The 15,656-nt window shown below is 42.3% G+C and overlaps 1 long non-coding RNA gene and 1 other non-coding gene across 2 annotated transcripts; both read right to left on the minus strand.

The window, feature by feature from the left end:
• Positions 1–2,794: 2,794 nt before the first annotated feature.
• LOC139186878 (uncharacterized) lies at positions 2,795–15,108 on the minus strand. Its single transcript, XR_011570552.1, has 4 exons — positions 14,611–15,108; positions 9,490–9,546; positions 7,499–7,557; positions 2,795–6,340 (listed from the first exon to the last, which is right to left on the minus strand). It is a non-coding gene; the product is annotated as an uncharacterized lncRNA (long non-coding RNA).
• TRNAY-GUA (transfer RNA tyrosine (anticodon GUA)) lies at positions 6,992–7,063 on the minus strand. Its single transcript has one exon. It is a non-coding gene; the product is annotated as a tRNA-Tyr (tRNA).
• Positions 15,109–15,656: the final 548 nt, after the last annotated feature.

Consider the following 15,656-nt stretch of genomic DNA (forward strand, 5'->3'; position numbering starts at 1 on the left):
GTCCCAGAAGAGGCTGTAAAGACTGACATTGATGTTCAGACAAAAAGATCAGTGGCAATTCACTGGGGAACTTTTGCTTTGGCAAATGAGGTGAATGTGACTGTGATAACAATAACTCTGATTCTTTGTGACACCATGGACTGTAGCCCACCAGGCTCCTCTGTCCATGGAATTCTCCAGGCAAGAATACTGGAGTGGGATGCCATTCCCTTCTCCAGAGGATTTCCTGACCCAGGGATCAAACCCGGGTCTCCCAAATTGCAGGCATATTCTTTGCTGTCTGAGCCATTAGGGAAGATACAAGATATGTACAGAATTACTTTAAAAGCATTGTAAAGTGGTCTCAGAGTCAGGGACTGTTACTAATTGGAGGGATCAGGGAGAGCTTCATGGAAGAGGTGACATTTGAACTTAGCTATGAGGAGGCAAGGAAGAAGTTGTTTCAAGAGAAGGAAAGTGTGGGGTTGGAGGCAGTAAGCATGGGGAATAGTGAGGAGTCAGTTCAGCAAGAGATTATAGATGATATGGAGAGCAATGGGGGAAGTATGGCTGGACAGCTTAGAACTTTACAGAAAAATGTTATTTATCCAGTAAACACTGATTCAGTGTCTGCTGTGCTGTGTGCCAGGCATTGCGATAAACGGTGGTTTTATTCCTAAACTCGTACAGAAGATCTGATTTTCCCTTAGCTGGACCCTAGAGCTCTGCTACTAGCCACGGTTGTGGGATCAAACAGAAGCTTAGCAAATGACTGTACTCCCCAAAGCAATCTACAGATTCAATGCAACCTCTATCAAACTACCAATAGTAATTTGCACAGAACTAGAACAAAAAAATTCAGTTTATATGGAAACACAAATAGCCAAAGCCATCTTGAGAAAGAAAAATGGAGCTGGAGGAATCAACCTTCCTGACTTGAAACTATTAGCATTCTTATCACTTATAACTGAGAAGTAAGAAAAATATTACAGTATAATTCTTCTTTAAAAATCCAAGTCATATAAAACTATGCTTTGTACAAGATACACGAAATTATAGAAACTGAGGAGCCAGGAGAGGAGATTGAGGTCAGGGAAAAGGGATAAACGTGCCCTCCAATGGTGCAAAAAGAACCTATACGTTATTTTGTAAACATTTTTTTTGGGATTTCAAAGGCATTATGTGTTTACTAAAGAACATTTCTTTTAACTACAGAAAAGTACAATGGTAAAGGAAATTCACCCACATTTCCACAATCACAAATAATAATTATTCAGTTTGGTATTTTCTTTCCAGTTTTTATAAACATATGATATATAGACGCACTCCACTGATGATCACAGTGAACATGCTTAATCAGTTAAGTGAGGAAAAAGAGATGACTCCCCTTGATTTTATTCTTTTTATCAATAAAATTTTAAAAATATTAAACCAATTAAAAGGCAATTTATAGAACGGGAAAAAACACTTCCAAAACTTGTGACCAACAATAGATCAGTCTCAAAAGATACAAACAGTTCATGCAGCTCATATAAAAAAGAATTCTCAACATCACACAGTATGAGAGAAATGCAAATCAAAATGACAAGAAGGTATCAGTTCATACACATCAGAATGGCCATCATGAAAAACACTACAAATAACAAATGCTGGAGACAGTGTAAATAAAAGAGAAACTTCCCATACTGCTGGTGGGAAAGTAAACTGGAGAGCCACTAAAACATATGTAAGTTATTTAAAAAAACAAAAAACCTGCGAAATGATCCCCTAATCCCACTCCTCAATGTATATCTGAAGAAAATGCTAACTCTCAATGACAAATGCAACCTTCATTCAACAATACTTACAATACCTGAACATACACATAATTAAAGTGTCCATGGACAGATGGATAAAGATGATGCAGTACATATATGGAAGGGAATATGATTGAGCCAGAAAACAGGATGCAGTACTGACATCTGCAGCAACAGAAATGGACTCGGAGATGATCTCACGAAGTGATGCAGTTCAGAAAAAGACAAACACCCTGTGATGTGACTGATACGCTGTGCTGTGCTAAGTGGCTTCAGTCATTTCCCACTGTTTGCAACTCCATGGACTGCAGCCCACCAGGCTCCTCTGTCCATGGGATTCTCCAGGCAAGAATACTGGAGTGGGTTGCCATTTCCTCCTCCAGGGGATCTTCCCGACTCAGGGACTGAACTCATGTCTCCTACATCATCTGCACTGGCAGGCAGGTTCTTTACCACTGGTGCCACCTGGGAAGCCCGATTGTGACTGACAGGTGGAAACTAAACATTGATGGAAATGGGGTACATTTTCTTAACAGAAATACACTTACAGATTTAGAAAACAAACTTATTCTAACCAAAGGGGAAAGGAGGAAGCCAAGGATGCGTCAGGAGGATGGAATTGAGACATACCCACAAATATATATATATATATATATATATAATGAATAATCGTCAAGGACCTACTATATATCAGAGGGACCTAGACACAACACAGTAGTAACCTACATAAAAAAATAACTGAAAACAAGTACAGCTATGTCTGCATATAACTTAACAACCTGCTGTACACTTTAAACAAACATAACAGAATAAATCCACTATACTCCAATAGTACCTAATAATTGACTTTAAAAAATGGAATGCCTAATATATTCCCTTCAAACTTCAGTGTCCCAGGCTAGTTCACATTCCTAGTGCCTGAACAGGCTTGGTTCCCAAGTCTGGACTATCATGTGGCTGAAGAAGCTTTGAAGGATGTGCAAGCAAGTGAGATCCCCTTGGACCTATAATGCCTGGTCCTCTGTGGACTGGATAACAGTGTCCAGAATATGCAGAACCTCCTACAACTAAACCAAGGTGGAGGAGCCAGCTGGTCCCCAGGTCTCCTGGTGCTGGGGCTCTCACCTCCCGCTTCCTTCCTTAGAGTTGCCCAAACTTCAGACGGAACACAGCACCCTCAGCAGAGCTTCTGCAGGGTTTGGGATTTCTCCAATGGGGTAAAAAATACGGGGGAGGGAGAAATGGGACACCAGGGCTTGGCGTTTTGTTCTGGCACATTCGGCTCTCCTTTACAAGCCAGAAGGTGGAATTTCACCAAGGCTCTGCTTACCCTAGCAAGCTGGGTGGGGCATGAGGAAATCCTGCTGCCTTGTGGCTGCTTGGCATAACTACACCATGAAAACCAGTGCCTAATGGCATTTCTGCTTATTTAACTGTCAGTCACTCTGCTTATTTAACTTATATGCAGAATACATCATGTGCAATGCCGGGCTGAATGAAGCACAAGCTGGAATCAAGACTGCCGGGAGAAATATCAATAAGTTCAGATATGCAGTTGACACCACCCCTGGGGCAGAAAACAAAGAGGAACTCAAGAGCCTCTTGATGAAAGTGAAAGAAGAGAGTGAAAAAGTTGGCTTAAAACTCAACATTGAAAAATTAAGATCATGGCGTCCGATCCCATCACTTCATGGAAACAGTGACAGTCTTTATTCTCCTGGGCTCCAAAATCACTGCAGACAGTGACTGCAGCCATGAAATTAAAAGCCGCTCCTTGGAAGAAAAGCTATGAGAAACCTAGATAGCATGTTAAAAAGCAGACATTACTTTGCCTACAAAGGTCCTTCTAGTCAAAGCTATGATTTTTCCAGTAGCCATGTATGGATGTGAGAGTTGGACCATAAAAAATGCTGAATGCTGAAGAACTGATGCTTTTGAACTGTTGTGTTGGAAACTCTTGAGAGTCCTTTGGACTGCAAGATCAAACCAGTCAATCCGAAAGGAAATCAGTCCTGAATATTCCTTGGAAAGACTGATGCTGAAGCTGAAACTCCAATACTTTGGACACCTGATGCGAAAAGCTGACTCATTAGAAAAGACCCTGATGCTGGGAAAGATTGAAGGCAGGAGGAGAAGGGGACAACAGAAGACCAGATGGTTGGATGGCATCATCAACTCAATGGACATGAGTTTGAGCACACCCAGGGAAATGATGAAGGACAGGGAAGCATGGCCTGCTGCACTCCATCGGGCTGCAGAGCTGGACACGACTGAGCGACTGAACAACAACAAAGGGCACTTCACATTCAAAAGGCCTCTCCTGTTGTGAATGACACCTGCCCTCAACAAACATCCTGGGGCACATAGTAGAGAATTCATTAACGGGCAGACTTTCAAGAAGAGCATTTGCAGGTATAAATTTCTTCCATACAGATTTCAAACAAGCAGCACAGGGAAAGATGCTCAATGTCGATTATTGGTAGAGAAATTCAATTCACAGCGACAGCAAGCAATCACTAGGGAACAGATAGAATGGCCACCATGAAAAAGTCTGGAAAAAGAAACCGCTGACCCAAATGGGGAGAAAGGGAAGCCCTCCTATGTTGTCGCTGGGATCCTACATTTCAGTTTGCTACTTGTGAAGCATTTGGATTACAATTCCATTTGCTAGACCACAGGGTTTCAGTCAATTTCCCCCTCTCTCATCTACTAAAGTGCACTAACTCTATTTTTGGAGTCACCAAGCAGGTGTCACACATGCAGGACATTCTTCCCTCCCTTTTAAATCAATAACTGTATACATGGAAAGGAAAGAAAAGGAATAGCTGTTTAATAAGCAGCTATAATTGTGATCCAACTTCTTGGCTGGTTATTTCTCACACCCTGGGCTGGGGAACTGAGGTTTTAGCCTAAGGCAACAGCTTCAAACACATCGTTTAATTACCTTCTTTTGGTTGCCTGATGTCTGTGAGTTTTGTGTTCGGCCCCATAGGATTCCCCACTCCAAAGATGCAAATGAAATTGTTGCTGTAGGAATTTGAGTGGTTCCTACAATGAGAAATCTGCTTACCTTTCTTGAGCATTTTTGGACACAGAGGATATTCCTCTGGGGTCCTTGTACCCTGTTTAGAGAAGAACAAATGTGTATATTCTCCTCTCTATATTATTTCCCCAAGAAATTCCATCTATTAATATCTCGGTTCCCTAACCAAATACATGCCAATGACTGGCAAATTTCTATCTTTAGCATAGAATATACCTCTGAATACTAGACTTACACCTGACTCAGGAGCACACTCACTTAGTATCTCAAATGTGGCAAAAGCAAGCCCTTCCACTTTTCTTGATCAGCATATTCGAACCCCACCTTAAATCTCTTTTTTCAGTGAATGGCATCCCCTGCCTCCCACAATCTAGTTTGCAAGTCAGAAACCTGGCCCTGCCCTCACTGAGGCCTCCTTCACCCCCTACAATGAATCCATCCATCACCAAGTCCAATCAAATCTAGCTTCCTACCTCTTCTTGAATTTACCTGCTTTTCTCCATCTTCACTACCACTGTCTAGACAAGCTACTAACAGGCCTTCCAAAGACTCCTCAGAGTCTACCCTTCTCTAGTCTAATCTACTCTCCCTGCTGCCAACCAGATAACTACTTTAAAATGCAAACCCAATTATGTCACATAGCTGCTTAAAAACCTTGGGTAGCTTCCCACTGCTTTGAAGAGAATGTAAACATTTCTTACCCAAACTCTCCTTTAAAATCTCCTGTAATCCTGTAACGCGTACTTCTTCAGATGCGTTACCCATCAAAAACCACCCACTACAGCCCTGTTCCTGGCACGTTGGCCTCCTCTGACGTTCTCTGCGGAAATAAGACACTTTCCCACACCCTCTGTGACTGCTTCTGAGCTCTAGTAGCAGAGCTGAGGGGTTGAGAGAAACTGCATGGCCTACAAAGACCAAAATATTTTGTATCTCACCCTTTACAGAAAAAAAAAAATTGCCAACCCCTGAACTACAGTGTTGTCATTCAAGCCACTGATTCTCTTCTGGGAACTTAACTTGTGCCTGATGGTAGCCACTGAATTATGTCACTGGGCAACAACAGCTAATGACAGGAAGTGGATGTTTGACAACTACTGTCCTCCTTAAACACAGTGAACTTGAAATCAAAACCGAGTTTTTCCCTTTTCGTATAGACACATCCCAGATGTTTTTATCCTCTTACACTCTCTGTGCAAGATGCCAGCTATCTTTTAAATCATTTCAAACTCCAGACTGCTTCATTAACAGAAATAAAATCTGCCTTGGAACTTCTGGGGACTCTGAATATCAACAAACCTGCTAGAGTGTGTGTGCATGCGAAGTTGCTTCAGTCGTGTCTGACTCTTTGAGACGCTATGGACGGTAGCCTGCCAGTCTCCTCTGTCCATGGGATTTCTCAGGCAAGAATACTGGAGAGGGTCGACACTTACTCCTCCAGGGGATCTTCCCGACCCAGGGATCAAACCCCTGTCTCTTGTGTCTCCTGTATTTGCAGGTGGCTTCTTTACCACTGTGCCACCTAGGAAGTTAGAGTAAGAGGAAAGAGGAAAAGAAAGAAAAGAATAAATGAGGGAGAGAGAAGGAGAATTATACAACAGCCTGAACTTGGAGACTGGACGGCCACTTCTTGACTGAAGGGCATTTTTAGGGCTGTTTTAGAATGAGACAGCTCTAGGGTTTTGTTCAGTGTTAAACTTTATAGACCTCAGATAAGGAAATGACTGACAAACTTTAGTAAAAAAAAAAAAAAAAGGCTGAATTTAGTCAACAATAATAGCTTGATCAGGAAATCGACTTACAGTCCATGAACCTCAGTGTCCTTGTCTGTAAGATGGAGATAATAATAAAAATACATTTAGTGATAAAGTGTGTACATGCCACCTGTGCATTAGTGATAAATAGAGCTTAAAGTCAATGCTTGTTTATAAGAAGTTAAGTATATAGGTAAATATTATATAACTATTATAAAGTGTATTATGTCATTAAAAGTATATATTAAAATTAATTTTTATATAGTATGATTTTATATAATGTTGCCTTAATGTTAATTTATCTGAATAAATGTGAGCCATTTCTGGTTCATAATAGGTAGCCTATCAGGCTCCTCCATCCATGGGATCTTCCAGGCAAGAGTGCTGGAGTGGATTGCCATTTCCTTCTCCAGGGGATCTTCCCAACCCAGGAATCGAACCTGGGTCTCCCACATTACAGGCAGATGCTTTACCATCTGAGCCACCAGGGAAGCCTCATTATAAAGTATATTATGTCATTAAAAGTATATATTAAAATTAATTTTGTATAGTATGATTTTATATAATGTTGCTTTGATGTTAATTTATCTGAATAAATGTGAGCCATTTCTGGTTCATAATATGTGCTCCATATATACTAGCTGAATAAATGAGTGAATAAATAAATAAATGAAAATTACAGTGTAGTATAAAAAAGTCTGCACTAAAAAAAAAAAAAAAAAGTCTGCACTATACATTCATTTCTTCTGATCCTGTGCGTACCCTTAAGTCCCTGAGAATCCTGAAAGACAGGGAGTGTCACACCAACATTTGGTTGGGGATGCTGCTTGGTTAGTCATTAACCGTTGAGAAAGAAATAGGCAATATTTACTCACCTACCTAGGTTTATAAGTGATGTCTCTGTGTCATCCTACAAAGGTACTGACCTGGATTTTCTGGGGGCAGATTCATAACCTGGTCCGGGTGATTTGGTGTGTTTGTTATTCTACGAAAGGAAAAATAATCAGGAGGTATAGCTACAGGAGTGTCCAACTCTAGAGTAGATAGTTAATATTAGGGGATCCAGTTACTGTGGGCAGCCCAGAATAATGGAAAGGTCATCGTTCTTTGTATCAAACAGATCCAGTTTCCAATTCCAGTGCTCCAGCTTTCACAAACATCTGCTGTTGATACTGTCCAATATACATTCTCCTGACCCCATGGAGTGTAGCCCACCAGGCTCCTCTGTCCATGGGATTTCCTAGGCAAGAATACTGGAGTGGGTTGCCATGCCCTCCTCCAGGGGACCTTCCTGACCCAGGGATTGAATCTGCTTCTCCTGCATTGCAGGTGGATTCTTTAACGCTGAGCCACCAGGAAAGCCCATGTATGTATATTATTAATACTACCTCAATTTTAAAGTATCAGAATGTGCAAGAAAAAACACATTGTAAACACTCCCCAGAAGCAGAGACCCACCTTTTTCTAGATGCATTTGTACATATTTTCAAATGCCTTCCCATACATTTGAATACAATGTATTCAAAGTGTCATATACAGTGACAATCTCAGAACACATTCCAAAATACTTGTATGATTTTTGGAGAAGTCAATAAATAAACATTTTTTCCTTTCAAAATCTATGACTCTATTGACTTTTATTGCTTTCACTTTTAGGAGAGTGAAGTGAAAGTCACTCAGTCATCTCTGACTCTTTGCTACCCCAAGGAATTCTCCAGGTCAGAATACTGGAGTGGGTATTTCCCTTCTCCAGGGTATTCTTCCAACCCAGGGATTGAACCCAGGTCTCCCGCATTGCAGGTGGATTCTTTACCAGCTGAGCCACAAGGGAAGCCTAAGTATAATGGAGTGGGTAGCCTATCCTTTCTCCAGTGGATCTTCCCAACCCAGGAAGCAAACCAGGGTCTCCTGCATTGCAGGCAGATTCTTTACCAACTGAGCTATCAGGGAAGCCCAAGAATATTGGAGTGGGTAGTCTAATCCTTCTCCAGCAGATCTTTCTGACCCAGGAATTGAACTGGGGTCTCCTGCATTGCAGGCAGATTCTTTACCAACTGAGCTATCAGGGAAGCCCAAGAATATTGGAGTAGGTAGTCTAATCCTTCTCCAGCAGATCCTTCTGACCCAGGAATTGAACTGGGGTCTCCTGCATTGCAGGTGGATTCTTTACCAACTGAACTATCAGGGAAGCCCTTTAGGAGGTTATTCTAGCCTAAAATTGAAAGTATATCATCAGGGGTTTCGGAGAAGGCAATGGCACCCCACTCCAGTACTTTTGCCTGGAAAATCCCATGGATGGAGGAGCCTGGTAGGCTGCAGTCCATGGGGTCACTAAGAGTCGGACACGACTGAGCAACTTCGCTTTCACTTTTCACTTTCATGCATTGGAGAAGGAAATGGCAACCCACTCCAGTGTTCTTGCCTGGAGAATCCCAGGGACAGGGGAGCCTGGTGGCTGCCGTCCATGGGGTCACACAAAGTCGGACACGACTGAAGTGACTTAGCATAGCATAGCATCAGGGGTTTTACAAAGCAACTTGAATTTTCCAAAATAGACATAGTCTGAGGTTGTTTTCGGTCCCCTTTGCTTTATTTTTGTCCTACCTGTTTGCTAATACCTTTGTGCTGGTGTTAAGAAATTATCTCCCTATTACTCAGGGTGCCATCAATTATGCCCTGAAATTTAGACTGACTAGACACCTAAACTCAGAAAGCAAAGCAAATTTCAAGGCAAATCATACACCCATATAGCCTCCCCTCCCTTTGCTGCCCTGCCGTACCATCACCTGCTCCTGCCATGGTGCGTGTGTGCTCACTCAGTCGCGTCTGACAATTGAGCTTATAAAAATCAAAAGCAATAATTATTGAATAAAAACAAATTGAGCTCATTGTACACAGTGCCTGACTGAGAACTTACCTTCCTGTAATCAGATGTGATGCTATAATTCCACAGAAGCACAGGGCCAGATCATACCTGAACAGTGAGAAACAAATAACATAACCAGAAATCATTGTAATGCCCTTCAAGGCAAGAAGCCCCAGTGTTCCCAGGGTACTCGAAAATAGAATCCAGGCAAATCTGTTAGACACAAACGTGAAATGCCAAATTCAAGGGTTGATTGGATAGAACATTTCCTGATGATTTTCTTTTCTTTTTTTTTTTTTTTAACTCATTGTTCCTTCAGCATACTCTGTATTATGTGAGTCTATGACTCTGCTGGTGGTCTCTACTTGCTCTTCTTGAGCTGCATTTCAACTATCTCATCCACTAGATGTCTTCATTGTTATGTTTGCTAGACCATGAGTGAAAATAGTCCATACAGTTTAGTGGCTGGAATCAGATAGCTTTGGATTCAAGGTCTGGCTTTGTCACTTCCTGGCTGTGTGATATAGTAGGTAGTCAAGACTGTTTAATAAAGCTCTTAGGATACAAAGAGCTAAGTTTAAAAAAAAATTTTTTTTTTCTCTTCATTTTTTAAATAGAAAAACTGAGATGATAATGAATGACTTCCTCCAGGCAATACAGTGACTGAAGATGAACTAATGCTTTTTTGTTAATCACTGAGGATTCCAGGGAGACCTCTTCTCAAACCTCTGATTGTCTGACTACAATGACAAATTCAGGTACTGAGTACAAAAAGACAGTATAAATATGACTCATCCCCAGTGAGGTTTCTACACAAGAGATTTAACTCTTGCCTGAGAGCATAGCTTCTAGACACCAATGCCCACCACCCCCTCTCTTATCATCTGATTCAGTACTAACTGAGCATATGCAATGGCTGGTTTGGGACCACGGAGAAAAAAAAAGATGAGGTTCTGCTCTCATGGAGCTCAAAGCCTATAGGGAGACTGACAGAAAAACAAAAATTGCAGTCAAATATGGCAAGTGCTGTAACAGACAACTCTACAAGAACAGCACTGGCACCAATGATGGGAGAAGGCTCTGTGGCTTCGTGGTCTGATGAGGTCCAGAGGTTTCACTGCAGGAAGACTTTTGAGTGGGTGTTGAAAGATAGTTAGGAATTCTCTAGGGAAACTGTAGTGGGTTTAACGATGACCTCCAAGAAGATCTGTCTATGCGTCAAACCTTGGAACAGGTAAATATGAGCAAGACACAGAATATCATGTTTTGGTCCTTCTATCTGCTCCTTTTCCTTACATTCTGAGCTCAGTAGCTGGCACCATCATCCAACTACTCAAGCCAGAAAACTGGAACTTAAACCTGGCATCTCCTTCTCCCTGGGCCTTACCTCCAATTAATTAGCAGGTTGAATCTATTTCTCTCAAATCACTCCACTTCTCCCATGCCACCAACTTAATCCAAGCCATCTTGTTCCTGTAACAACAGCCGCCTAACTTGACCCCCCCACAGTTTCTCTAGCCTCCCTCCAGTCTGTTCCCCTGACTAGTTACAAGGATAAAAACTTCTAAATCTGACATTTAAAAAATGTAACTTCTTCCTTAAAATACTTTCATGTCTCTTCAACACTCTTAAGAACAAAGATAAAAATTCGCACAGCTTGCAACAGCCCTTCATGATCTGACATCAACCTAACTCGCCATTGTAACTGGGTACATCTCCTCCTCCATCTCAGGTTTGATCCGTGGGTCAGGAAGATCCCACTCCAGTATTCTTGCCTGGAAAATCCCATGGATGGAGGAGGCTGGTGGGCTACAGTCTGTGGGGTTGCAAAGAGTCAGACACAACTTTCACTATCTTTCCTCCTCCATCTCTAGACTCCAGCTATTTTAAAGCACTTTCTCAAAAATGCCACACTCCTTTCCTACTGCAGGGTGTGGCTGCGCTTCTAATAAAGTCTTCTTAACCTTCAAGTCTCCCTGGGGAGGACTCCTCTAATCCTAGTGCCTCTCACTATGCACTATCAAATAATCTCTATTGCAGACATTAAGAGCATTTAATGTAATTATGTAACAACTTGTTCAGTCTTTGTGTTCTCAGCAATACTTCACAAGGGAAGAAATTTTAAAAAGAGGGAAGAAGTAAACAGAAAATGAAAAGGAGGAAGGCCTGGCTTGGGTTCTTTTGGGGCTTGAAGCCTCTCACAGATCAGGTTCCAAAGAGAGCTTTAAAAAGCAGAAGTTACGGTCATTCTGTGCATTTATTTGAGCTATTATTGAGAGAAATAGGAGCTGCAGAGTTAAAACCAGGTCATTTGATCAATTAGGATGATCACCAAGGCCTCACAGAGAAACACCCCTGCCCCTACTGTATCTAGATTTCCCTGTGGTTAAGATGATAAAAAATCTGCCTGCAATGGAGGAAACCCAGGTTTGATCCCTGAGTAGGAAGATCCCCTGGAGAAGGGAATGGCAACCCACTCCAGTATTCTTGCCTGGAGAATTCAATGGACAAAGGAGCCACAGTCCATTGGGTTGCAAAGAGTTGGATATGACTGAGGACTAACGTTTTCACTTTCCACTATATCCACCCCCTTTTTGCCCCTCAGCCCTTTCACTAAGAATTTCCTGGGAGATTATTCCTGAATATGTGGTGGAAGACACCTTGAACTAAGTGTGTACACTTGGCTCTTTATCCTCTCTGTCACCCACTAATCATTAACTTCATTTCAATAAGCATTTATTAAAGACCCACTGTGTGTCAGGATCTCTTCTGGGGGTTAGGTTTTCAGAGTCACCGTCTCTGCTCTCAACGAGCACACCATTTGAGAAAGACAAGCAAAGAAGACACATTCATGAGGTTCTGGTAGTCTCTCTAAGGAGGCGGTCCGTCTCCTCAGGTCGCCCACCACTCCTGCACTGGTGCTCATACTATATGACCAGCAGACTGTGGAAGAAAATAGCCAGGCTTGGTTCAATGTGGGCTGGCTTGGTATGTGGTTTGAAGCTGAAAATGGGCTACTTCTAACCTGAAGACACACTGAGGGTGCCCCCTGGGAACAGCGGGGAGCTTAAGGTTCTATGTGAGCACAGCTTTAGTACATGTACCTGACGATCCACTTTGTGTTGGAAGAGATGTGGCCCAATATAAGGAAATATATGGATATGTGGGCAGGCAAATGACATGGCTGGTTGGTCAGGGGTCTGAAGGAGAAAAGTTAAAGATCAAAGCTTGACTGGTCCGGAGAAAAGGCAGGAAAGTGAAAGTGAAAGTCGCTCAGTCGTGTCCTACGCTATGGGACCCCATGGATTATACAGTCCATGGAACTCTCCAGGCCAAAATACTGGAGTGTGTAGCCTTTCCCTTCTCCACGGGATCAATGCAGGGATCAAACCCAGGTCTTCCACATTGCAGGAGGATTCTTTATCAGCTGAGCCACAAGAAGGAGAAAAGTTAACGATCAAAGCCTGATTGGTCCAGAGAAGAGGCAGGAGGATGGGGCCAATGCCAAGGACTAGGACCTGGGTCTATTTTTATTTTTTTTTATTTTTTTTTTCTATGGCCCCGAAGGCGCAGGCCATGCGACAGCTGCCTCTGGCTGACTCCATCGCCCTTGGTGGAGCTCAGGGATCTGCTCAGGTCCACTCCGAAGCCAGAGGCTAAACTGGGACGACTAGCCCTGGGTCTATTTTTAATTGTGAATTAATGGCCATGGGAGCCTTCAACATGGAAGTGATGCTTAAGAGCTAGTTCACAAAGTGACCAGCTCTGTGACTGATATGAAAAGAGAAACTGCATTTAGTCTCCAGATAAGCTGTTTCTCAACTTAAGTCAACCTCTATAGTGCCTGATATCTATATTCTATTTTGCAATTTTTCAGGCCCTGCTCCCATTAATTTCTCAGCTATATTGACTATGTCAAAGCCTTTGACTGTATGGATCACAATAAAGTGTGGAAAATTCTGAAAGAGATGGGAATACCAGACCATCTGACTTGCCTCTTAAGAAACCTATATGCAGATCAGGAAGCAACAGTTCGAACTGGACATGGAACAACAGACTGGTTCCAAATAGGAAAAGGAGTACGTCAAGGCTGTATATTGTCACCCTGCTTATTTAACTTATATGCAGAGTACATCATGAGAAACACTGGGCTGGAAGAAGCACAAGCTGGAATCAAGATTGCCGGGAAAAATATCAATAACCTCAGATATGCAGATGACACCACCCTTATGGCAGAAAGTGAAGAGAAACTAAAAAGCCTCTTGATGAAAGTGAAAGAGGAGAGTGAAAAAGTTGGTTTAAAGCTCAACATTCAGAAAACTAAGATCATGGCATCTGGTCCCATCACTACATGGGAAATAGATGGGGAAACAGTGTCAGACTTTACTTTTTGGGCTCCAAAATCACTGCAGATGGTGATTGCAGCCATGAAATTAAAAGACGCTTACTCCTTGGAAGAAAAGTTATGACCAACCTAGATAGCATACTGGAAGCAGAGACCTTACTTTGCCAACAAAGGTCCGTCTAGTCAAGGCTATGGGTTTTCCAGTGGTCATGTATAGATGTGACAGTTGGACTGTGAAGAAAGCTGAGTGCCAAAGAATTGTAGCTTTTGAACTGTGGTGTTGGAGAAGACTCTTGAGAGTCCCTTGGACTGCAAGGAGATCCAACCAGTCCATTCTGAAGGAGATCAGCCCTGGGTGTTCTTTGGAAGGAATGATGCTAAAGCTGAAACTCCAGTACTTTGGCCACCTCATGTGAAGAGTTGACTCATTGGAAAAGACTCTGATACTAGGAGGGATTGGGGGCAGGAGGAAAAGGGGACAACAGAGGATGAGATGGCTGGATGGCATCCCTGACTCGATGGACGTGAGTCTGAGTGAACTCCGGGAGATGGTGATGGACAGGGAGTCCTGGCGTGCTGCGATTCATGGGGTCGCAGAGAGTCAGACACGACTGAGCGACTGAACTGAACTGAACAAAAAGTAGAAGCCAACAAACTCCATCTCTCATGTTTAGAACACAGTGCCTGGAATATCCCATGGACGGAGAAGCCTGGTGGGCTGCAGTCCATGGGGTTGCTAAGAGTCGGACACGACTGAGCGACTTCACTTTCACTTTTCACTTTCATGCATTGGAGAAGGAAATGGCAACCCACTCCAGTGTTCTTACCTGGAGAATCCCAGGGACTCGGGAGCCTGGTGGGCTGCCGTCTATGAGGTCACACAGGGTCGGACACGACTGAAGCGACTTAGCAGCAGCAGCGGTGCAATGTCTGCCACACGATTAATACTGATTAACTATAAGGGTTAGATGCTGTCCCCTATAGTCAGAACTCAGCCAGATGTCTCTGAATCCTCGTTTTCCTCCTACTCCTCTCCTTCTGACCTTTAACCAACCTCCAAGATGACTTTTGAAAATGATGTTATACCTAGGATGAGAAAGAGAATTTATCTTTTATAAATAAGATAAAGAGAATTTATAAATAAGATAAAGAGAATTTATCTTCCAATCCCCTCATAACTACTATCAGAGACCAGCTTGCATCCCACAACTTCGATTTCCTCTTCATTTTAGTCTATGACTCCCCAAAGCACCTCTAAAGTTCCCTAGAGTAATGGCAATTTGAAATCTACTGGCCTAGAGCAATTGTCGTAAGCATGTGACAAAGGGAACTAACTTAATGAAAGGTCTTGTTAATCAGTTAACAAGGCAATTAAACACATTACCCAGGACTGTGCCACCTGGGTTCCTGTGGCCTACACCAGCAAAGACTAGCAACATCATTTCAATTACACACCCACAGTTAGCCCCAGATGCGGGTTAGTAAACAAATGCTAATACAAGAAAGATGATATGTACAGGAGAGAATTATAATGGCAGATTAACAAATGCAAGCTAACAAATTGTACATTCTGCAAATTAATAAAACTAACAACAGTAGCTTATTCTTAGAACTATCCTGACAGCATTGACTTATTTGAAGAATCCATAAGGTAGGGAAACAAACAAGAAAATAAAAATGGACCAAAAAACAGGGGGAGGGGTGTGAGCTGGATTCTAACTTTAACTCTGCTGCTAATAGTGAATCTAAATAAAAATATTCTCACGATAAGAAACAAAATGTAAAAATTATCTTCTTCTCGTCAGACTAGCTCTTTCACTAGACTCTGGACAAATCAACCTCTTTTCTGAGTTTCTATCTCATTTTAAAGATT

Source organism: Bos indicus, chromosome 14 (genome assembly GCF_029378745.1).
Source record: "Bos indicus isolate NIAB-ARS_2022 breed Sahiwal x Tharparkar chromosome 14, NIAB-ARS_B.indTharparkar_mat_pri_1.0, whole genome shotgun sequence".
NCBI classification, from domain to species: Eukaryota; Metazoa; Chordata; class Mammalia; order Artiodactyla; family Bovidae; genus Bos; species Bos indicus.